Source organism: Oncorhynchus gorbuscha, linkage group LG09 (assembly GCF_021184085.1).
Source record: "Oncorhynchus gorbuscha isolate QuinsamMale2020 ecotype Even-year linkage group LG09, OgorEven_v1.0, whole genome shotgun sequence".
Classification (NCBI taxonomy): Eukaryota; Metazoa; Chordata; class Actinopteri; order Salmoniformes; family Salmonidae; genus Oncorhynchus; species Oncorhynchus gorbuscha.
The window spans coordinates 79,449,396-79,473,070 of record NC_060181.1 but is presented as its reverse complement, the minus strand read 5'-3'; the positions used below and the strand labels follow the sequence as shown (position 1 = coordinate 79,473,070).

At 47.6% G+C, this 23,675-nt stretch overlaps 1 protein-coding gene across 2 annotated transcripts in view; it reads left to right on the top strand.

Moving 5' to 3' along the window:
• The window catches only part of LOC124044131 (nectin-3-like), a 51,989-nt gene that overhangs the window by 13,507 nt on the left and 14,807 nt on the right, over positions 1–23,675 (top strand). The window contains exon 10 of one of the 2 annotated variants that reach the window (XR_006840435.1): positions 22,854–23,019. The gene's annotated coding sequence lies outside the window, so the exon portion shown is untranslated. Of the gene's footprint in view, positions 1–22,853; positions 23,268–23,675 lie in introns of those variants that run through there. The other variant, XM_046363609.1, reaches the window with a different exon arrangement.

The following is a 23,675-nucleotide window of genomic DNA, read 5'->3' as shown; positions in this document are numbered from 1 at the left end:
GTTTTTCAGTCTCTCGGTCCCAGCTTTGATGCACCTGTACTGACCTCGCCTTCTGGATGATAGCGGGTTGAACAGGCAGTGGTTCGGGTGGTTGTTGTCCTTGATGATCTTTATGGCCTTCCTGTGACATCGGGTGGTGTAGGTGTCCTGGAGGGCAGGTGATGCGTTGTGCACACCTCACTACCCTCTGGAGAGCCTTACGGTTGTGGGCGGAGCAGTTGCCATACCAGGCGGTGATACAGCCCGACAGGATGCTCTCGATTGTGCATCTGTAGAAGTTTGTGAGTGCTTTTGGTGACAAGCCAAATTTCTTCAGCCTCCTGAGGTACTGTTGCGCCTTCTTCACGATGCTCTCTGTGTGGGTGGACCAATTCAGTTTGTCTGTGATCTGTACGCCGAGGAACTTAACTTATGACCCTCTCCACTACTGTTCTATCGATGTGGACAGGGGGGTGTTCCCTCTGCTGTTTCCTGAAGTCCACAATCATCTCCTTAGTTTTGTTGACGTTGAGTGTGAGGTTATTTTCCTGACAACACACTCTGAAGGCCGTCTCGTCGTTGTTGGTAATCAAGCCTACCACTGTTGTGTCGTCCGCAAACTTGATGATTGAGTTGGAGGCGTGCGTGGCCACGCAGTCGTGGGTGAACAGGGAGTACAGGAGAGGGCTCATAACGCACCCTTGTGGGGCCCCAGTGTTGAGGATCAGCGGGGTGGAGATGTTGTTACCTACCCTCACCACCTGGGGGCGGCCCGTCAGGAAGTCCAGTACCCAGTTGCACAGGGCGGGGTCGAGACCCAGGGTCTCGAACTTGATGACGAGTTTGGAGGGTACTATGGTGTTGAATGCTGAGCTGTAGTCGATGAACAGCATTCTCACATAGGTATTCCTCTTGTCCAGATGGGTTAGGGCAGTGTGCAGTGTGGTTGAGATTGCATCATCTGTGAACCTATTTGGGCGGTAAGCAAATTGGAGTGGGTCTAGGGTGTCAGGTAGGGTGGCGGTGATATGGTCCTTGACTAGTCTCTCAAAGCACTTCATGATGACGGAAGTGAGTGCTACGGGGTGGTAGTCGTTTAGCTCAGTTACCTTAGCTTTCTTGGGAACAGGAACAATGGTGGCCCTCTTGAAGCATGTGGGAACAGCAGACTGGGATAAGGATTGATTGAATATGTCTGTAAGCACACCAGCCAGCTGGTCTCCGCATGCTCTGAGGGCGCGGCTGGGGATGCCATCTGGGCCTGCAGCCTTGCGAGGGTTAACACGTTTAAATGTTTTACTCACCTCTGCTGCAGTGAAGGAGAGTCCGCATGTTTTGGTTGCGGGCTATGTCAGTGGCACTGTATTGTCCTCAAAGCGGGCAAAAAAGTTATTTAGTCTGCCTGGGAGCAAGACATCCTGGTCCGTGACTGGGCTGGTTTTCTTTTTGTAATCCGTGATTGACTGTAGACCCTGCCACATACCTCTTGTGTCTGAGCCATTGAATTGCGATTCTGCTTTGTCTCTATACTGACGCTTAGCTTGTTTGATTGCCTTGCGGAGGGAATAGCTACACTGTTTGTATTCGGTCATGTGTCTGGTCACCTTGCCCTGATTAAATGCAGTGGTTCGCGCTTTCAGTTTCACACAAATTCTGCCATCAATCCACGGTTTCAGGTTTGGGAATGTTTTAATCGTTGCTATGGGAACGACATATTCAACGCACATTCTAATGAACTCGCTCACCGAATCAGCGTATTCGTCAATGTTGTTGTTTGACGCAATACGAAACATATCCCAGTCCACGTGATGGAAGCAGTCTTGGAGCGTGGCATCAGATTGGTCGGACCAGCGTTGAACAGACCTCAGTGCGGGAGCTTCTTGTTTTAGCTTCTGTCTGTAGGCAGGGAGCAACTAAATTGAGTTGTAGTCAGCTTTTCCGAAAGGAGGGCGGGGGAGGGCCTTATATGCGTCGCGGAAGTTAGAATAGCAATGATCCAAGGTTTTACCAGCCCTGGTTGCGCAATCGAAATGTTGATACAATTTAGGGAGTCTTGTTTTCAGATTAGCCTTGTTAAAATCCCCAGCTACAATGAATGCAGCCTCAGGATATGTGGATTCCAGTCTGCAAAGAGTCAAATAAAGTTCGTTCAGAGCCATCAATGTGTCTTCTTGAGGGTGAATATATACGGCTGTGATTATAATCGAAGAGAATTCCCTTGGTAGATAATGCGGTCGACATTTGATTGTGAGGAATTTTAAATCAGGTGAACAGAAGGACTTGATTTCCTGTATGTTGTTTTGACCAAACCACGTCTCGTTAACCATAAAGCATACTCCCCCGTCTCTCTTCTTACCAGAAAGATGTTTGTTTCTGTCGGCGCGATGCGTGGAGAAACCAGCTGGCTGCACCGACTCCGATAGCGTCTCTCGAGTGAGCCATGTTTCCGTGAAGCAAAGAACGTTACAGTCTCTGATGTCCCTCTGGAATGCTACCCTTGTTCGGATTTCATCAACCTTGTTGTCAAGAGACTGGACATTGGCGAGAAGTATGCTAGGGAGTGGTGCGCGATGTGCCCGTTTCCGGAGTCTGACCAGAAGACCGCTTCGTTTCCCTCTTTTACGAAGTCGTTTTTTTGGGTTGTCGGCTGGGATCCATTCCGTTGTCCTGGGTGAAAGGCAGAACACAGGATCCGCTTCGCGAAAGTCATATTGTTGGTCGTACTGATGGTGAGTTGACGCTGCTCTTATATTCAGTAGTTCTTCTCGACTGTATGTAATGAAACCTAAGATTACCTGGGGTACCAATGTAAGAAATAACACAAGTAAAAAAAAAAACTGCATAGTTTCCTAGGAACGCGAAGCGAGGCGGCCATCTCTGTCAGATAGACCCAGTTTCTGCTGAAACTCATCAGTCTGTTCTTGTTCTGAGAAATTAAGGCTATTCCATACGAGAAATTGGCAAGAAACTGAAGATCACGTACAATGCTGTGTACTACTCCCTTCACAGAACAGCTCAAACTCTCTCTAACTTGAATAGAAAGAGGAGTGGGAGGCCCTGGTACACAACTGAGCAAGAGGACAAGTACATTAGTGTCTAGTTTGAGAAACAGACGCCTCACAGGTCCTCAACTGGCAGCTTCATTAAATACTACCCGCAAAACACCAGTCTCAATGTCAACAGTGAAGAGGCGACTCCGTGATGCTGGCCTACGAGGCAGAGTTACTCTGTCCAGTGCCTGTGTTCTGCCCATCTTAATATTTTATATTTATTGGCCAGTCTGAGACATGGCTTTTTTTGCAACTCTGCCTCGGATGCCAGCATCCCGGAGTCGCCTCTTCACTGTTGACGTTGAGACTGGTGTTTTGCAGGTACTATTTAATGAAGCTGCCTGAACTGTCTGCATCTGGGTCTTTTCCTGAGCCGTAATAGTATGAACTGGCCATGATAGACCCAGCAAACTCAGACCAGCTCTGCAACACTGTCTGCTCCCAAGGAGCCACCATTGGGAGGCACGAGGAGTTGCTTTTTGGTGTCATGGAAGGTTTCCAGACTCTGGCAGAATGCCATGACTGTAGGTTGAATACTTTGCTGAGCAATTCCGCGGGTTGTCGACTAGGCAGTCTACCATGACCACAGCCCCTCAGTAACCTGGCTGTCAGCAGCTCGTCTCTCCCTGCCACCTCGGCTTTCCGAGAACTCTGTTTACCTGACCCTAAATGCTTCGTGAGAGGGTCCGAAAACTGTTGGGCGTTCCTCTCATCTTCAAGCTGCAGCCCTCCTCCTTCCCCTCGGTCCGCTCAAAGTTAGCGTACCTCATCACGCTGATTTCCGGGAGGGCTCTTGGCAGGGCTAGGACACTGTGGAAACAACAGTCTACCATGTGCTTCAGTTTGCAGGAGTTTGTGGCAGAGGTGAAGAATGTTTACAATGCTCCGTTGTCCGGTAGAGAGGTTGCCTGGAAGTTAGTCCACTCCAGCAGTGTGGCAGACCTGGAACCCGGAATCCCTGTTTGACACGTTCCGCACGGTTATCGGAGGAAGTTAAGGATGAGCTCATCACCTTGACCATCCTGATTGATGGGCGGATACGGGAACATAGGAAGGAGAGGAAGTCCAATTCCGTACCCCCTTGCATGCCCAAGGATTCCACTTCGCCACCGAGGCATCCCGGAAGTCCCTGACGTCTACGTGTCCAAGAGAATCTGAGGCTACCCGAGTGTCTCCGAAGCCTGCCGATTCGCCTCTTCCCGAGCCGATGCAACTAGGCAGAGTTAGGTTGTCTCCTGATGAACGTTTACGCAGGCTTAACACAAAGAGTTGGGTGTATTGCAGGACTATTGGTGATTTCGTGTCTACCTGTCCACTAAAAGACTATGCTCTGGTGGCCCATAGGGAGAACTTTCCGTCTCCCCTTACTCACACCCCTCTCTATTCCATCCTGCTGTGGGGGAACCAGTCGAAATCTCTCCGGGTACTCATCGACTCTGGGGCCAATGAGAGTTTTATGGACACTACCCTTGTGTCAGAACTGGACATTCCCATGGATGATAGAGTGCTGGAATGATGCTCTATTGGCAGGGTCACCCACAATACCACTCCCGTCAACCTGCGAGTGTCAGGGAACCACAGCGAGGCTATACCGTTCATGCTGATTACGTCTCCTCAGGTTCCTGTGGTATTGGGATTCTGTTGGCTCCAGCTACACAATCCCCTCATCGACTGGACTGCTGGTGCTATCATTGACTGGAGCCCATTCTGCTACGCCCATTGCCTGAAGTCGTGCAGACTGCCCCGGGATGCCTTCCTGTGGGCTCGGAAGTATCCTCGGACTTCTCCGCCATTCCTGCGGAGTAGCAGAACCTCCGGGAGGTTTTCAGTAAGGCCAGGGCCACTTCATTTCCAACGCATCGACCCTATGACTGCGGGATCAATCTTATCCCGGGCATCATACCACCCCGGGGACAACTGTATACGGACTGTATAAAGTCTATGGAGACTTTCATAGAGGACTGTCTGGCTGCAGGGTGTATCCATCCTTCTTCCTCCACTGCCAGCGCAGTGTTCTTCTATGTGGAGGAGGGACAAAACCCTGCGCTCATGCATTGACGACCGGGGCCTCAATGACATCATTGAGGCTACCCGCTACCACTCATCGCCTCAGCCTTCGAGCCGCTCCAGGGGGCCACCATTTTCTCCATGGTGGAACGCCTACCATCTGGTGTGGATACGGGAAGGGGACGAGTAGAAGACAGCCTTCAACATGGCCAAAGGACACAAGGAATATCTGGTTATTGGTCTGACCATTTGGTCTGACCAACGCTTCAGCTGTGTTCCAGGCCCAGTTAACGATGTTCTCCGTGACATGTTGAACCGGTTCATGTTCGTCTACCTCAACGATATCCTCCTCTTCTCCCGCTCCATATCCTACAGGTCCTCCAGCACCTTCTGGAGAACTAGCTTTTGGTGAAAAGTGAAAATTCCATCGCTCCACCATGTTCCTTGGTTACATTATCGCTGCAGGTAATGTGCAGATGGATCCCGGAAAGGTGAGAGCGTCGGTGGAATGGTGCCTATGAACCTACGTCTAGAGTGCATTTGCAGCTCTTCCTGGGTTTTGCCAATTTCTATCGCTGCTTTATCCGGGTGTTACAGCACCCTGGCTTCCCTCCTTTCTGCACTCACCTCTTCCAAGGTTCCATTCACGTGGTCCCCAGCTGCTGACTGAGCATTCCTGGACCTCAAGCACTGATTCACCACAGCTCCCATATTAGTCCATCCCGATCCATCCCGTCAGTTCGTGGTGGAGGCCGACACAAGTGTCGGAGTGGGAGCTGTCCTGTCCCATCGTTCTGCACTGGACCTTAAGCTGCATCCCTGCGCCTTCTTCTCCCATCGTCTTAATGCCACAGAGAGGAATTACGATATGGGGAATCGTGAGCTTCTCGCGGTGAAAATAGCTTTGGAGGAGTAGAGGCACTGGTTGGGGGGAACATCCTTTCGTTGTGTGGATGGATCACAAGAACCTGGAATATCTCCACACCACCAAGCATCGCAATTCCAGGCAAGCTCGGTGGGCCCTTCTTTTCACCCGGTTCCACTTCTCCCTCTCCTACTGCACAGGATCCAAGAATGTCAAGCCGGATGCGCTTTCACACCGCTATAGCCCCACGGCTACACCCTTTGATCCCGAGACCATCCTTCCTTCCTCGTGTGTGGCGGCGGCACTCATCTAGAGTATTGAGAACCAGGTCCGTGAGGTGCAGCGTTCCCATCCGGTTATCAGGGGGCCCTAGTCCTGGAGGGGGCTCACTCCCCCAGGCTTGCCTGCCACCAGGGTTCCCGTCGGACCCTGTCCTTTGTGTGACAGAAGTACGAAAAACATGCTGGTAGGCTTGACGAAACAAAATGAACTGGCAACAAACAAACAAAGAACACTGGTATAAATGCACAGGGGATAATGGGGAAGATGGGTGACACCTGGAGGGGGGTGGAGAAGAGCACAAAGATAGGTGAAACAGATCAGGGTGTGACATGACGTCCCATTTAGGTCAGAAAAGGGAGACCTGGCCAAGAAGCCAAGCTATAAAACACTCCATATATACAGTACCAGGCAAAGTTTGGACACACCTACACAGTCAAGGGTTTTCTTTATTTTTTACATTGTAAAATAATAGCAATCCAGGAGGTTGAGAGCATGCCAAGCATGTGCAAAGCTGTCATCAAGGCAAAGGGTGGCTACATTGAAGAGTCTTTGTTTAACACTTTTTTGTTTACTACATGATTCCATATGTGTTATTTCATATTTTGGATGCCTTCACTATTATTCTACAATGTAGAAAATAGTAAAAATAGAGAAAAACCATGGAGAGTAGGTGTGTCCAAACTTTTGACTGGTACTGTAATTCCACAGTACAGTGCAGACATAGCAAAAACATAAATAGATATATCACAAAATACCATCAACATTAAACACTTGTGCCGTTTATGTCTTACATTCAGTCATGAAATCAACATGTGTTGACAGAATATGGAAATAAAACCCAACTTCTCACTACAAACTAAAAAGAGTGCAGGTACCTATGAACAGCTAATTTAAGGTTACAAAACTATTGGCAGGAAGCTTCTCTATACCCAGCATGGGAGAGGCAGTCAGGTGAAACTCTGATACATAGATAGGATAGGGTTAATGAATACAGTAGGCCTTGGGAAGGATGACGTGTTTGTGTGTTGAACCTCTGTGCTATTGAAAAACAGGGCAGACAGACACTATCTTTGTCCTGAATGAATGAGGATATGTATTCTACAGCTGGTATGTACTCAATGTGGGCACAATCCATCACTCATCCTAATTCCTTTAGGGTTTTCTTTCTCACCAGTCTAGTTTTGTATATGATTTCTGCTGTGGTTGGAACAACAAGATGACATGAGCATCAGAAGGCCACTCAGCCCACAATAATATATTTATTTTTAGGCAGATTAAATTTGGGCAGAAAATAAATGGTGGCGGACAGAAGTTCCAGCGACAGAGGGGTGATACAGAGGCTTAACAAAATACATTTAATAAATACTATCAAAATAATTATCACGAAAAATAAATCAGATAACCGACATTGAAGCTGTCTTCTTTTTCTCAAAGAAGTCACTGTTTACAAGCCTCTGCCCTCTACACCAGATTCAGAAATGAATGATAGTAGCTAAGCCTCCAGCCAGGTTCCTAACTTGATTATTATGCTGTTACTCTGAGAACTGGACCCATGCAATCTAATATGGACTAGTGGCTGTGATGGAAAGTCCCGTGATGTAATCACTATGGTAAAGGCAGAGATCAGTAGATCATGGGAGTGCCTCAACCTCACTCACATGGTTTTATTTCTGTGAAGAATTCAGCTGTGTCCCTCTGCTCACTACTTTCTTTGTAAACAAAGGAGAGACAATGCAAGAGCATTTGTACTGCTGTAAATAATTATAACTATTGATGCTTTTTTGAATAGTGATCCATTTACCAAGTGCAGGAAATGTAACGATGTTCAATTTGAACATGTATTCACAAATAAGGTTTATTTAACAGTTTGACACCTGCACCAACTCTTTCCCTATCTGCTTCATTACAGTAGTTGATAGGCTTGCTATTGGGGCATGTTTTTCTGTTGGTCAACTAATTTAACCATTCATTAACTGGTTAATTTTAAATTTAAAAAAACATTTATTTCACCTTTATTTAACCAGGTAGGCTAGTTGGGAACAAGTTCTCATTTGCAACTGCGACCTGGCCAAGATAAAGTAAAGCAGTGTGACACAGACAACAACACAGAGTTACACATGGAGTAAACAATAAACAAGCCAATAACACAAACAAATCAATGACACAGTAAAAAAAGAAAGTCTATATACAGTGTGTGCAAAAGGCATGAGGAGGTAGGCAATAAATAGGCCATAGGAGAGAATAGTTACAATTTAGCAGATTAACACTGGAATGATAAATGAGCAGATGATGATGTGCAAGTAGAGATATTGGTCTGCAAAAGAGCAGGAAAGTAAATAAATAAAAACAGTATGGGGATGAGGTAGATAGATTGGGTTGGGTTGGCAATTTACAGATGGACTATGTACAGCTGCAGCGATCGGATAACTGCTCAGATAGTTGATGTTTAAAGTTGGTGAGGGAAATAAAAGTCTCCAACTTCAGCGATTTTTGCAATTCGTTCCAGTCATTGGCAGCAGAGAGCTGGAAGGAAAGGCGGCCAAATGAGGTGTTGGCTTTGGGGATGATGAGTGAGATATACCTGCTGGAACATGTGCTACGGGTGGGTGTTGTTATCGTGAGCAGTGAACTGAGATAAGGCGGAGCTTTACCTAGCATAGACTTATAGATGACCTGGAGCCAATCGGTCTGGCGACGAATTTGTAGTGAGGGCCAGCCGACTAGAGCATACAGGTCGCAGTGGTGGGTGATATAAGGTGATTTGCTAACAGAAAGGATGGCACTGTGACAGATTGCATCCAGTTTGCTGAGTAGAGTGTTGGAAGCTATTTTGTAGATGACATCGCCAAAGTCGAAGATCGGTAGGATAGTTAGTTTTACTAGGGTAAGTTTGAGGGCGTGACTGAAGGAGGCTTTGTTGCGAAATAGAATGCCGATTCTAGATTTGATTTTTGATTGCAGATGTTTAATATGAGTCTGGAAGGAGAGTTTACAGTCTAACCAGACACCTAGGTATTTATAGTTGTCCACATATTCTAGGTTGGAACCATCCAGGGTGGTGATGCTAGTTGGGGTTGGGGTTGGTGAGCCAAAAATTGTACTGAAATGTGCAGCCCCAGTTACTCCCCAACCCTGTAATAAACATCAGCTGTTGTATTTTTTCTAGTAGTGCAACTGCTCTTGCATTCTTTCTCCTTCGTGTTGAAAACAATTGCTGAACTGAGGAATGAAACGGCTGAACACTTCACAGACATAAATTTCACACGGAATGACGCTGGAGAGATGAAGCAGGTACGGGGAGTCAAACATTGAATAAGTAACGGACATGGAAGGAGACAGGAACAGCGTCAGCAAAGTAATAATGCAGACAGAAAAAAATGAATGCATCAGCGGGGAACAGAGCAGGGAACTGACAAATATAGGGGAGGAAATGAACAGGTGATGAATGAGTCCAGGTGAGTCCAATATCACTGATGCGCGGGACGAGGGAAGGCAGGTGTGCGTAATGGTTGGCAGGAGTACGTGATGCAGGGCAACCTGGCGTCCTCAAGCGCCAAGGGGGGAGAAGAGTGGGAGCAGACGTGACAATAAAGACGTGTGGGTTGAAGAACTCCAATTTCAGTAGTTCCCACCGGGATCATGCCTGGGTACTTTCCAGTGACAGCCTCTCTGTCATGCAGGTGAAAGAGGACCCAAAAGCGACTTGGCGAAAACAGAGTCTTTAATCCAGTAAAGTAAATACAAACAAAAAAACAACTTTCACTCGAAATGACGAGGACAAACTGGAGACTCGATCTTGAACAGCAGGTGAACAGCAGGTTGCCTCGGGAAGGCACTTGAACCAGACAGACTCAGACACCTGCTCACCACGCAGCATCTGAGGAAAACACGACACGACAGGGCGATACACAATCACAGCACGGTGAATTCTAAACAAGGAACCGACAGGACAGGAACGGAACACAAAGGAAGAAATAGGGACTCTAATCAGGGGGAAAGGATCGGGAACAGGTGTGGGAAGACTAAATGATTGATTAGGGGAATAGGAACAGCTGGGAGCAGGAACGGAACGATAGAGAGAAGAGAGAGCGAGAGAGTGAGAGAGGGAGGGGGAGAGAGAGGGATAGAAAGAGGGAAAGAACCTAATAAGACCAGCAGAGGGAAACGAATAGAATGGGGAGCACAGGGACAAGACATGATAATAAATGACAAACATGACAGTACCCCCCCCACTCACCGAGCGCCTCCTGGCGCACTCGAGGAGGAATCCTGGCGGCAACGGAGGAAATCATCAATGAGTGAACGGTCCAGCACGTCCCGAGACGGAACCCAACTCCTCTCCTCAGGACCGTAACCCTCCCAATCCACTAAGTATTGGTGACCCCGTCCCGAGAACGCATGTCCATGATCTTATGTACCTTGTAAATAGGTGCGCTCTCGACAAGGACGGGAGGGGGAGGGAAGACGAACGGGGGTGCGAAGAAAGGGCTTAACACAGGAGACATGGAAGACAGGATGGACGCGACGAAGATGTCGCGGAAGAAGCAGTCGCACAGCGACAGGATTGACGACCTGGGAGACACGGAACGGACCAATGAACCGCGGAGTCAACTTACGAGAAGCTGTCGTAAGAGGAAGGTTGCGAGTGGAAAGCCACACTCTCTGGCCGCAACAATACCTTGGACTCTTAATCCTGCGTTTATTGGCGGCTCTCACCGTCTGTGCCCTGTAACGGCAAAGTGCAGACCTCACCCTCCTCCAGGTGCGCTCACAACGTTGGACAAACGCTTGAGCGGAGGAACGCTGGACTCGGCAAGCTGGGATGAGAACAGAGGAGGCTGGTAACCCAGACTACTCTGAAACGGAGATAACCCGGTAGCAGACGAAGGAAGCGAATTGTGAGCGTATTCTGCCCAGGGAGCTGTTCTGCCCAAGACGCAGGGTTTCTGAAAGAAAGGCTGCGTAGTATGCGACCAATCGTCTGATTGGCCCTCTCTGCTTGACCGTTAGACTGGGGATGAAACCCGGAAGAGAGACTGACGGACGCACCAATCAAACGACAGAACTCCCTCCAAAACTGTGACGTGAATTGCGGGCCTCTGTCTGAAACGGCGTCTAACGGGAGGCCATGAATTCTGAATACATTCTCAATAATGATTTGTGCCGTCTCCTTAGCGGAAGGAAGTTTAGCGAGGGAATGAAATGTGCCGCCTTAGAGAACCTATCGACAACCGTAAGAATCACAGTCTTCCCGCAGACAAAGGCAGACCGGTAATGAAGTCTAAGGCGATGTGAGACCATGGTCGAAGGAATGGGGAGCGGTCTGAGACGACCGGCAGGAGGAGAGTTACCCGACTTAGTCTGCGCGCAGTCCGAACAAGCAGCCACGAAACGGCGCGTGTCACGCTCCTGAGTCGGCCACCAAAAGCGCTGGCGAATAGACGCAAGAGTGCCTCGAACACCGGGATGACCAGCTAACTTGGCAGAGTGAGCCCACTGAAGAACAGCCAGACGAGTGGAAACAGGAACGAAAGGAGGTTACTAGGACAAGCGCGCGGCGACGCAGTGTGCGTGAGTGCTTGCTTAACCTGTCTTTCAATTCCCCAGACTGTTAACCCGACAACACGCCCATAAGGAAGAATCCCCTCGGGATCAGTAGAAGCCACAGAAGAACTAAACAGACGGGATAAGGCATCAGGCTTGGTGTTCTTGCTACCCGGACGGTAAGAAATCACAAACTCGAAACGAGCGAAAAACAACGCCCAACGAGCTTGACGGGCATTAAGTCGTTTGGCAGAACGGATGTACTCAAGGTTCTTATGGTCTGTCCAAACGACAAAAGGAACGGTCGCCCCCTCCAACCACTGTCGCCATTCGCCTAGGGCTAAGCGGATGGCGAGCAGTTCACGGTTACCCACATCATAGTTGCGCTCAGATGGCGACAGGCGATGAGAAAAATAAGCGCAAGGATGAACCTTATCGTCAGACTGGAAGCGCTGGGATAGAATGGCTCCCACGCCTACCTCTGAAGCGTCAACCTCGACAATGAATTGTCTAGTGACGTCAGGAGTAACGAGGATAGGAGCGGACGTAAAACGTTCTTTTAGAAGATCAAAAGCTCCCTGGGCGGAACCGGACCACTTAAAACACGTCTTGACAGAAGTAAGAGCTGTGAGAGGGGCAGCAACTTGACCGAAATTACGAATGAAACGCCGATAGAAATTAGCGAAACCTAAAAAGCGCTGCAACTCGACACGTGACCTTGGAACGGGCCAATCACTGACAGCTTGGACCTTAGCGGAATCCATCTGAATGCCTTCAGCGGAAATAACGGAACCGAGAAAAGTAACGGAGGAGACATGAAAAGAGCACTTCTCAGCCTTTACGTAGAGACAATTCTCTAAAGGCGCTGTAGAACACGTCGAACGTGCTGAACATGAATCTCGAGTGACGGAGAAAAATCAGGATATCGTCAAGATAGACAAAAACAAAGATGTTCAGCATGTCTCTCAGAACATCATTAACTAATGCCTGAAAAACAGCTGGCGCATTGGCGAGACCGAACGGCAGAACCCGGTACTCAAAATGCCCTAACGGAGTGTTAAACGCCGTTTTCCACTCGTCCCCCTCTCTGATGCGCACGAGATGGTAAGCGTTACGAAGGTCCAACTTAGTAAAGCACCTGGCTCCCTGCAGAATCTCGAAGGCTGATGACATAAGGGGAAGCGGATAACGATTCTTAACCGTTATGTCATTCAGCCCTCGATAATCACGCAGGGGCGCAGAGTACCGTCCTTCTTCTTAACAAAAAAGAACCCCGCCCCGGCCGGAGAGGAAGAAGGCACTATGGTACCGGCGTCAAGAGACACAGACAAATAATCCTCGAGAGCCTTACGTTCGGGAGCCGACAGAGAGTATAGTCTACCCCGAGGAGGAGTGGTCCCCGGAAGGAGATCAATACTACAATCATACGACCGGTGAGGAGGAAGGGAGTTGGCTCGGGACCGACTGAAGACCGTGCGCAGATCATGATATTCCTCCGGCACTCCTGTCAAATCGCCAGGTTCCTCCTGAGAAGTAGGGACAGAAGAAACGGGAGGGATGGCAGACATTAAACACTTCACATGACAAGAAACGTTCCAGGATAGGATAGAATTACTAGACCAATTAATAGAAGGATTATGACATACTAGCCAGGGATGACCCAAAACAACAGGTGTAAACGGTGAACGGAAAATCAAAAAGAAATAGTCTCACTGTGGTTACCAGATACTGTGAGGGTTAAAGGTAGTGTCTCAAATCTGATACTGGGAAGATGACTACCATCTAAGGCGAACATGGGCGTAGGCTTCTCTAACTCTCTGAAAGGAATGTCATGTTTCCGAACCCATGCTTCGTCCATGAAACAACCCTCAGCCCCAGAGTCTATCAAGGCACTACATGTAGCACCCGAACCGGTCCAGCGTAGATGGACCGACAAAGTAGTACAGGATTTTGATGGAGAGACTTGAGTAGTTGCGCTCACCTGTAGCCCTCCGCTTACAGATGAGCTCTGGCTTTTACTGGACATGAATTAACAAAATGTCCAGCAACTCCGCAATAGAGGCACAGGCGGTTGGTGATCCTCCGTTCCCTCTCCTTAGTCGAGATGCGAATCCCTCCCAGCTGCATGGGCTCAGTCTCAAAGCCAGAGGAGGGAGATGGTTGCGATGCGGAGCAGGGAAACACCGTTGATGCGAGCTCTCTTCCACGAGCCCGGTGACGAAGATCTACCCGTCGTTCTATGCGGATGGCGAGAGCAATCAAAGAGTCCACATCTGAAGGAACCTCCCGGGAGAGAATCTCATCCTTAACCACTGCGTGGAGTCCCTCCAGAAAACGAGCGAGCAGCGCCGGCTCGTTCCACTCACTAGAGGCAGCAAGAGTGCGAAACTCAATAGAATAATCCGTTATGGACCGTTCACCTTGGCATAAGGAAGCCAGGGCCCTAGAAGCCTCCTACCAAAAACTGAACGGTCAAAAACCCGAATCATCTCCTCTTTAAAGTTCTGGAACTTGTTAGAGCAATCAGCCCTTGCCTCCCAGATAGCTGTGCCCCATTCTCGAGCCCGGCCAGTAAGGAGTGAAATGACGTAAGCAACCCGAGCTCTCTCTCTAGAGTATGTGTTGGGTTGGAGAGAGAACACAATCTCACACTGCGTGAGAAAGGAGCGGCACTCAGTGGGCTGCCCGGAGTAGCAAGGTGGGTTATTAACCCTAGGTTCTGGAGGCTCGGCAGGCCAGGAAGTAACAGGTGGCACGAGACGTAGACTCTGGAACTGTCCAGAGAGGTCGGAAACCTGAGCGGCCAGGTTCTCCACGGCATGGCGAGCAGCAGACAATTCCTGCTCGTGTCTGCCGAGCATGGCTCCTTGGATCTCGACGGCAGTGTAACGAGCGTCTGAAGTCGCTGGGTCCATTCCTTGGTCGGTTCCTTCTGTCATGCAGGTGAAAGAGGACCCAAAAGCGACTTGGCGAAAACAGAGTCTTTAATCCAGTAAAGTAAATACAAACAAAAAAACAACTTTCACTCGAAATGACGAGGACAAACTGGAGACTCGATCTTGAACAGCAGGTGAACAGCAGGTTGCCTCGGGAAGGCACTTGAACCAGACAGACTCAGACACCTGCTCACCACGCAGCATCTGAGGAAAACACGACACGACAGGGCGATACACAATCACAGCACGGTGAATTCTAAACAAGGAACCGACAGGACAGGAACGGAACACAAAGGAAGAAATAGGGACTCTAATCAGGGGAAAGGATCGGGAACAGGTGTGGGAAGACTAAATGATTGATTAGGGGAATAGGAACAGCTGGGAGCAGGAACGGAACGATAGAGAGAAGAGAGAGCGAGAGAGTGAGAGAGGGAGGGGGAGAGAGAGGGATAGAAAGAGGGAAAGAACCTAATAAGACCAGCAGAGGGAAACGAATAGAATGGGGAGCACAGGGACAAGACATGATAATAAATGACAAACATGACACTCTCGGCCACTAGTCTATAGTTACATTGTCTGTTCTCAGTGTAACTGCATAGTAATCATGTTAGGAGTCTGGGCAGAGGCAGTGTTCTACATCTGATGTAGAGGGCAGAGGATGCAAACAGTAACTTCTTTGTTTATTATTACAATGTCTGATGTTTTTCTTGTGATATTTGGTAAAACATTCCTCAGCCTCTCAGTATCACACCTTTGTCACTGGTTCCCAGAGAGGGAAACATCTCCATTGAACAGAGCCAGGTCTAAAGAAACATGGTATGAAGAAAAGGTAGCCTATTTCAGAAGAACAGAATAGCATATTCTGAGTTGTCCTTATGTTACGCCCTGATCTGGCTATATGTATGTATGACTGTGGGATACACTAGTTAATTTAGCAGACAAGATTTGTTTAGAATTCTGTGGTATTATTTTATATTATTTTAAAATATGAAGAATAGAATTGAACATAAAATATAAAGGATATTATCCCCACATGATTTCTGGGGGAGTGCGTACATGCAGCTAATCTGTGTTGAGCAATTAACCAAGAAACAGGTCCTCCTACATTATCTGCGTAATTTATGTTATTTCTGCAACTTTAGTTATGGTACAAACATTAGGCTTTATGTTTAGATTGGTAATACATTCTAAGGCAGCGTGATGCGACTCTAATGATGATTTGAAAAAAGTAGCTTGAAAGGCCTAAGCTCTGCTGTGTTTCTTCTGCTCTGTTTCTCTTATTCACAATTTGACAAGCACTTGATACTATTATCACCAATCAGACTCTTCTTAATTTAAGGTGGTCTTTACACATAGCCTACTAATATAAGTGTGGAATAATTGTTTATTTAGAATAAAAAAACATGTAATCCGTAGCCTGCACTCGAATAGTGTGTGTTCCATTTATAATAGTAAAGTTAGGGGGAAGCTAAACTTTCCCTACAGTAAATTGAATTACTGTTTAGCTATAATTAGCCTAATTAGCTTCCTCCTGTCTATACATAAATAAATAAAATAGTACAAAATAGTCTAGAAAAGCATGTTTTGGCCACCGGATCATTAGCTTCTTTAAAAAAAGCTGTGGATTGTTTTAAATCTCATTGCTTGCAGTCGGAAGGAAAGTCAGCGTGTGCAATTTGGCTAGATTGGTGTCACCCAGTCTCTCGTTTATTATGTACTATTTGTACAAATTAGCACAATGTTTTTATGTACTAATAGAAAAACTCTCAAGGCATCAAACTTCATCAATGCCACGCCCCTTCTGAATCCTTAACTCGATGCTCTCGGAGTTTGTGCTATTAGTACAAATAAATATACTGCTTATTTGAACGTAGCTAGCTAGCTATTTTAAAGTGAAAGCGATGTAAATTATCGGATAAGAAATGACCAATAATCTAGTAGTTTCTGTATTTCGGCCCATATAATTCTAGACTATTATTGCATTTGAATCAGTTATGTGTATTGCTTCATCATCTTGTATATTACATTTACATTACATTTAAGTCATTTAGCAGACGCTCTTATCCAGAGCGACTTACAAATTGGTGCATTCACCTTATGACATCCAGTGGAACAGTCACTTTACAATAGTGCATCTAAATCTTAAAAGGGGGGGGGTGAGAGGGATTACTTATCCTATCCTAGGTATTCCTTAAAGAGGTGGGGTTTCAGGTGTCTCCGGAAGGTGGTGATTGACTCCGCTGTCCTGGCGTCGTGAGGAGTTTGTTCCACCATTGGGGGGCCAGAGCAGCGAACAGTTTTGACTGGGCTGAGCGGGAGCTGTACTTCCTCAGTGGTAGGGAGGCGAGCAGGCCAGAGGTGGATGAACGCAGTGCCCTTGTTTGGGTGTAGGGCCTGATCAGAGCCTGGAGGTACTGAGGTGCCGTTCCCCTCACAGCACCGTAGGCAAGCACCATGGTCTTGTAGCGGATGCGAGCTTCAACTGGAAGCCAGTGGAGAGAACGGAGGAGCGGGGTGACGTGAGAGAACTTGGGAAGGTTGAACGGGCTGCGGTGTTCTGGATGAGTTGAAGGGGTTTAATGGCACAGGCAGGGAGCCCAGCCAACAGCGAGTTGCAGTAATCCAGACGAGCTCCGGGCAGCCGAGCGGAAATTGAGGAAAACTCGCCTCCCTGCGGACCTGGCATCCTTTCACTCCCTCCTCTCTACATTTTCCTCCTCTGTCTCTGCTGCTAAAGCCACTTTCTACCACGCTAAATTCCAAGCATCTGCCTCTAACCCTAGGAAGCTCTTTGCCACCTTCTCCTCCCTCCTGAATCCTCCTCCCCCTCCCCCTCCCTCTCTGCAGATGACTTCGTCAACCATTTTGAAAAGAAGGTCGACGACATCCGATCCTCGTTGCTAAGTCAAACGACACCGCTGGTTCTGCTCACACTGCCCTACCCTGTGCTCTGACCTCTTTCTCCCCTCTCTCTCCAGATGAAATCTCGCGTCTTGTGACGGCCGGCCGCCCAACAACCTGCCCGCTTGACCCTATCCCCTCCTCTCTTCTCCAGACCATTTCCGGAGACCTTCTCCCTTACCTCACCTCGCTCATCAACTCATCCCTGACCGCTGGCTACGTCCCTTCCGTCTTCAAGAGAGCGAGAGTTGCACCCCTTCTGAAAAAACCTACACTCGATCCCTCCGATGTCAACAATTACAGACCAGTATCCCTTCTTTCTTTTCTCTCCAAAACTCTTGAACGTGCCGTCCTTGGCCAGCTCTCCCGCTATCTCTCTCTGAATGACCTTCTTGATCCAAATCAGTCAGGTTTCAAGACTAGTCATTCAACTGAGACTGCTCTCCTCTGTATCACGGAGGCGCTCCGCACTGCTAAAGCTAACTCTCTCTCCTCTGCTCTCATCCTTCTAGATCTATCGGCTGCCTTCGATACTGTGAACCATCAGATCCTCCTCTCCACCCTCTCCGAGTTGGGCATCTCCGGCGCGGCCCACGCTTGGATTGCGTCCTACCTGACAGGTCGCTCCTACCAGGTGGCGTGGCGAGAATCTGTCTCCTCACCACGCGCTCTCACCACTGGTGTCCCCCAGGGTTCTGTTCTTGGCCCTCTCCTATTCTCGCTATACATCAAGTCACTTGGCTCTGTCATAACCTCACATGGTCTCTCTTATCATTGCTATGCAGACGACACACAATTAATCTTCTCCTTTCCCCCTTCTGATGACCAGGTGGCGAATCGCATCTCTGCATGTCTGGCAGACATATCAGTGTGGATGACGGATCACCACCTCAAGCTGAACCTCGGCAAGACGGAGCTGCTCTTCCTCCCGGGGAAGGACTGCCCGTTCCATGATCTCGCCATCACGGTTGACAACTCCATTGTGTCCTCCTCCCAGAGCGCCAAGAACCTTGGCGTGATCCTGGACAACACCCTGTCGTTCTCAACCAACATCAAGGCGGTGGCCCGTTCCTGTAGGTTCATGCTCTACAACATCCGCAGAGTACGACCCTGCCTCACACAGGAAGCGGCGCAGGTCCTAATCCAGGCACTTGTCATCTCCCCGTCTGGATTACTGCAACTCACTGTTGGCTGGGCTCCCTGCCTGTGCCATTAAACCCCTTCAACTCATCCAGAATGCCGCAGCCCGTCTGGTGTTCAACCTTCCCAAGTTCTCTCACGTCACCCCGCTCCTCCGTTCTCTCCACTGGCTTCCAGTTGAAGCTCGCATCCGCTACAAGACCATGGTGCTTGCCTACGGAGCTGTGAGGGGAACGGCACCTCAGTACCTCCAGGCTCTGATCAGGCCCTACACCCAAACAAGGGCACTGCGTTCATCCACCTCTGGCCTGCTCGCCTCCCTACCACTGAGGAAGTACAGCTCCCGCTCAGCCCAGTCAAAACTGTTCGCTGCCCTGGCCCCCCAATGGTGGAACAAACTCCCTCACGACGCCAGGACAGCGGAGTCAATCACCACCTTCCGGAGACACCTGAAACCCCACCTCTTTAAGGAATACCTAGGATAGGATAAGTTATCCCTCTCACCCCCCTTAAGTTTTAGATGCACTATTGTAAAGTGACTGTTCCACTGGATGTCATAAGGTGAATGCACCAATTTGTAAGTCGCTCTGGATAAGAGCGTCTGCTAAATGACTTAAATGTAAAAATGTAAATGTTAAATGAGATGACAAGTGCCTGGATTAGGACCTGCGCCGCTTCCTGTGTGAGGCAGGGTCGTACTCTGCGGATGTTGTAGAGCATGAACCTACAGGAACGGGCCACCGCCTTGATGTTGGTTGAGAACGACAGGGTGTTGTCCAGGATCACGACAAGATTCTTAGCGCTCTGGGAGGAGGACACAATGGAGTTGTCAACCGTGATGGCGAGATCATGGAACGGGCAGTCCTTCCCCGGGAGGAAGAGCAGCTCCGTCTTGCCGAGGTTCAGCTTGAGGTGGTGATCCGTCATCCACACTGATATGTCTGTCAGACATGCAGAGATGCGATTCGCCACCTGGTCATCAGAAGGGGGAAAGGAGAAGATTAATTGTGTGTCGTCTGCATAGCAATGATAGGAGAGACCATGTGAGGTTATGACAGAGCCAAGTGACTTGGTGTATAGCGAGAATAGGAGAGGGCCTAGAACAGAGCCCTGGGGGACACCAGTGGTGAGAGCGCGTGGTGAGGAGACAGATTCTCGCCACACCACCTGGTAGGAGCGACCTGTCAGGTAGGACGCAATCCAAGCGTGGGCCGCGCCTGAGATGCCCAACTCGGAGAGGGTGGAGAGGAGGATCTGATGGTTCACAGTATCGAAGGCAGCCGATAGATCTAGAAGGATGAGAGCAGAGGAGAGAGAGTTAGCTTTAGCAGTGCGGAGCGCCTCTGTGATACAGAGGAGAGCAGTCTCAGTTGAATGACTAGTCTTGAAACCTGACTGATTTGGATCAAGAAGGTCATTCAGAGAGAGATAGCGGGAGAGCTGGCCAAGGACGGCATGTTCAAGAGTTTTGGAGAGAATTATAATTTAATATTACTGGAAGTGATCTTTATTTGTTCTGGCCAACATTGTTGTTGTTGTAACACGTTAGCTTTTTGGTTCCCGGAGCGTGTAAAATTAAGCCTTTTTAAAATCTACTCGCTGTTGTTATCATTTATGTAAAAAGACAATACATAATATAAATTGTGTAAGCACATGGCACTACTTTTTAGCAATTTATTGATTTATTTCAGACTCATGATTTAAGTGGCTCGCTGTGAGTGACGGACTGTGAAACTCAATCTCCCATGATTCCGTAGTACCTTAACTCACCATATAATTAATCAATTTATGTTGTATTCAAATAAAATACAATTGTATTAGTCATATGCGCCTGATACAACTGGTGTAGACCTTACAGTGAAATGCTTACTTATGAGCCCCTAACCAACAGTGCAGTTTAAAGAAAATACAGATAAGAATAAGAGATAAAAGTAACAAGTCATTGAAGAGCAGCAGTAAATAATGACAATATATACAGAGGGGTGCTGGTACAGTGTCAATGTGTGGGGGCACTGGTTAGTTGAGGTTGTATGTACATGTAGGTAGAGTTACTAAAGTGACTATGCATAGATGACAACAGAGAGTGGCGGTGGTGTGGAGGGGGGGAGGGGCAATGCAAACAGTCTGGGTAGCCATTTGACTAGATGTTCAGGAGTCTTATGGCTTGGGGGTGGAAACTATTTAGAAGCCTCTTGGACCTAGACTTGTTGCTCCGGTACCGCTTGATGTGCGGTAGTGGAGAGAACAGTCTATGACTTGGGTGGCTGGAGTCTTTGACAATATGTAGGGCCTTCCTCTGACACCGCCTGATATAGTCCTGGATGGCAGGAAGCTTGGCCCCAGTGATGTACTGGGCCGTTCGCACTACACTCTGTAGTCCCTTGCGGTCGGAGGCTGAGCAGTTGCCATACCAGGCTGTGATGCAACCAGTCAGGATGCAATCGATGGTGCAGCTGTAGAACCTTTTGAGGATCTGCAGACCTATGCTAAATCTTTTCATTCTCCTGAGGGGGAATAGGTTTTGTTGTGCCCTCTTAGTGACTGTCTTGGTGTGCTTGGACCATGTTAGCTTGTTGGTGATGTGGACGCCAAGGAACTTGAAGCTCTCAACCTTCTCCACTGCAGCCCCGTAAATGAGAATGGGGGCGTCCTCGGTTCTCTTTTTCCTGTTGTCCTCAATTATCTCCTTTGTCTTGATCACGTTCCAGGTTCCAGATCAAACCGTTTAAGATCAGATAAAATGCTTTCTTTCTGAGAGTTTAGAATATTTATTGTCACATAGCTCACTGTCAATATTGACAATTAGGTTAAACAGAGCATGACTGTTGTAGCCTAAGTTTGTGCGCTCGGACAGCATCAGTGGACTAGACTGGGAAGGCTTATTGTCAAAGTCTACAGGGACACCAGGGATTTGAACCGGCAATAGTGCAACCAATAAAACTATACTACTTTGGCAAGACTGCCCTAGAGAGGCAAAATGACGTAACTATAAATTTGCTAAAACATATTTGATCTGTTGTAATGGTTTCCTGCCACAAGAACAAGCCAGTTGATCAGAATATATCATGGTGTAATAGGAATATTTAACATGTGTAGGGCAGAAGTGGGAGCCTAATATTCATATCTTACTATCAATATATAGCAACTATACAATTAAATATAGGCCTACAACCTTTTACAATCATGGAGGAACCCAGTCTAAGTAGGCTACCCCTCAAGTATGGCCATAGAAATAATACTTACAAAAACTATTGCATTAGATAAAACGGACCTCCTAAATATTTCTGTTGAGCACTTCGGCATTACAAGTCAGTTGTTAAAAGTACTCCTAGGGCCATTGGAAGAACTATACAGATATCCAATTTCTGTCTGGTTCTCTGCTCTGTCATGACCTCTAGAGAGTCTGGAGTCAACTCCAATAACTGAATTAGCCTTCTTAATCAGTTTATTGATCTTGATCCTAATGTGGACAATTTAATATCTAAAATAACCCTCTATTTACTACGTCATTCTGGAATTATTATGATATTAAACCATTAGCATATGATTTTGTGTTCATATTGACATTATAAAGATGCACATTGTCCTCAATTTCAGAAATGTCAGGATCTACAAAAAAATGTGTCCAAACTGTGCCCAAAACCTTGTGGTGAGGGCTAAAGAATGTAAGATCTGTGGGGCCCCACAGCCCTACAAAGAAAGAAAAAACAGAGTCTGGAAAAATAGGGGGAAAATTGAACAAGGGTGTCCAGGACTGACACTGACTTCGTCAAAGACTGTGGTTAATGCATATGTCCATGTGAGTGAAAATATTGTCGTCACAAGTATATTTTGTTTGTTGAGGCAGACTGGAAAAACTTTTTTAAGACAATATATTTTTATTGGGGCTCCCTAGTGGCGCAGTGGTCTAAGACACTACATCTCAGTGCTAGAGGCGTCACTAAGGACAACCTGGTTCAAATCCAGACTGTATCACAAATGGCTGTGATTGGGCAGTGCACAACTAGCCCAATGTTGTCTGAGTTTGGCTGGTGTAGGTCATCTTGCCTCGTTTAAAAAAATGTAACCCTTAGAATGTGCAAAGAGACTTTATGACTTTCCTTTGACATTGTACAGAAATAATGACTGTAACATACTTTGTGGTTTCAGCATTACAGTCTAAAGGAACTAGGATCCGTCCCCATACTGCTTCTGGGGAAAAAGAAGAAGACTGGGGAGTTAAAAGCCCAGGTCCTCACCACCTCTAGGGAGCTGTCAGAGGAGGAGACGGTGGCTCACGCTGCCCTTAGAGTTGTGTTTGAGAAATTACTCTACTGTAAGTAGACTTGATTGATATACACTGAGTGTACAAAACACTATGAACACCTGCTCCTTCCATGACATAGACTGACCAGGTGAAAACTATGATCCCTTATTGATGTGACTTGTTAAATATGAAGAAAGATTTTTACCCTTTAAACAATTGAGACATGGATTGTGTATGTGTTCCATTCATAGGGTGAATGGGCAAGACAAAAGATTTAAGTGCCTTTGAACAGGGTATGGTCGTAGGTGCCAGGTGCACCTTGAGTGTGTCAAGAACTGCATCGCTGTTGGGTTTTTCACAACAGTTTCTCATGTGTTTCAAGAATGGTCCACCACCCAAAGGGCATCCAGCCAACTTGACACAAATTTGGGAAGCATTGGAGTCGACATGGGCCAGCATCCCTGTGGAACGCTTTCCACACCTTTTAGAGTCCATAGCCCAAGTGCAATTCAGTATTAGGAAGGTGTTCTTAATGTTTTGTACACTCAACATAGTGTCTATTCAACATAATGTCACATTGCAATGAGAACATAGCATTTTAATGACTCCATAAGGGAATAGCCCAATAAACTGCTATAAGGGGATGGATGCAGATTAATACAAATATTCTTTACTTACTTTCTAACCAATGATTCTATACCAGCCAAAAAAGCAGCACTCAAACT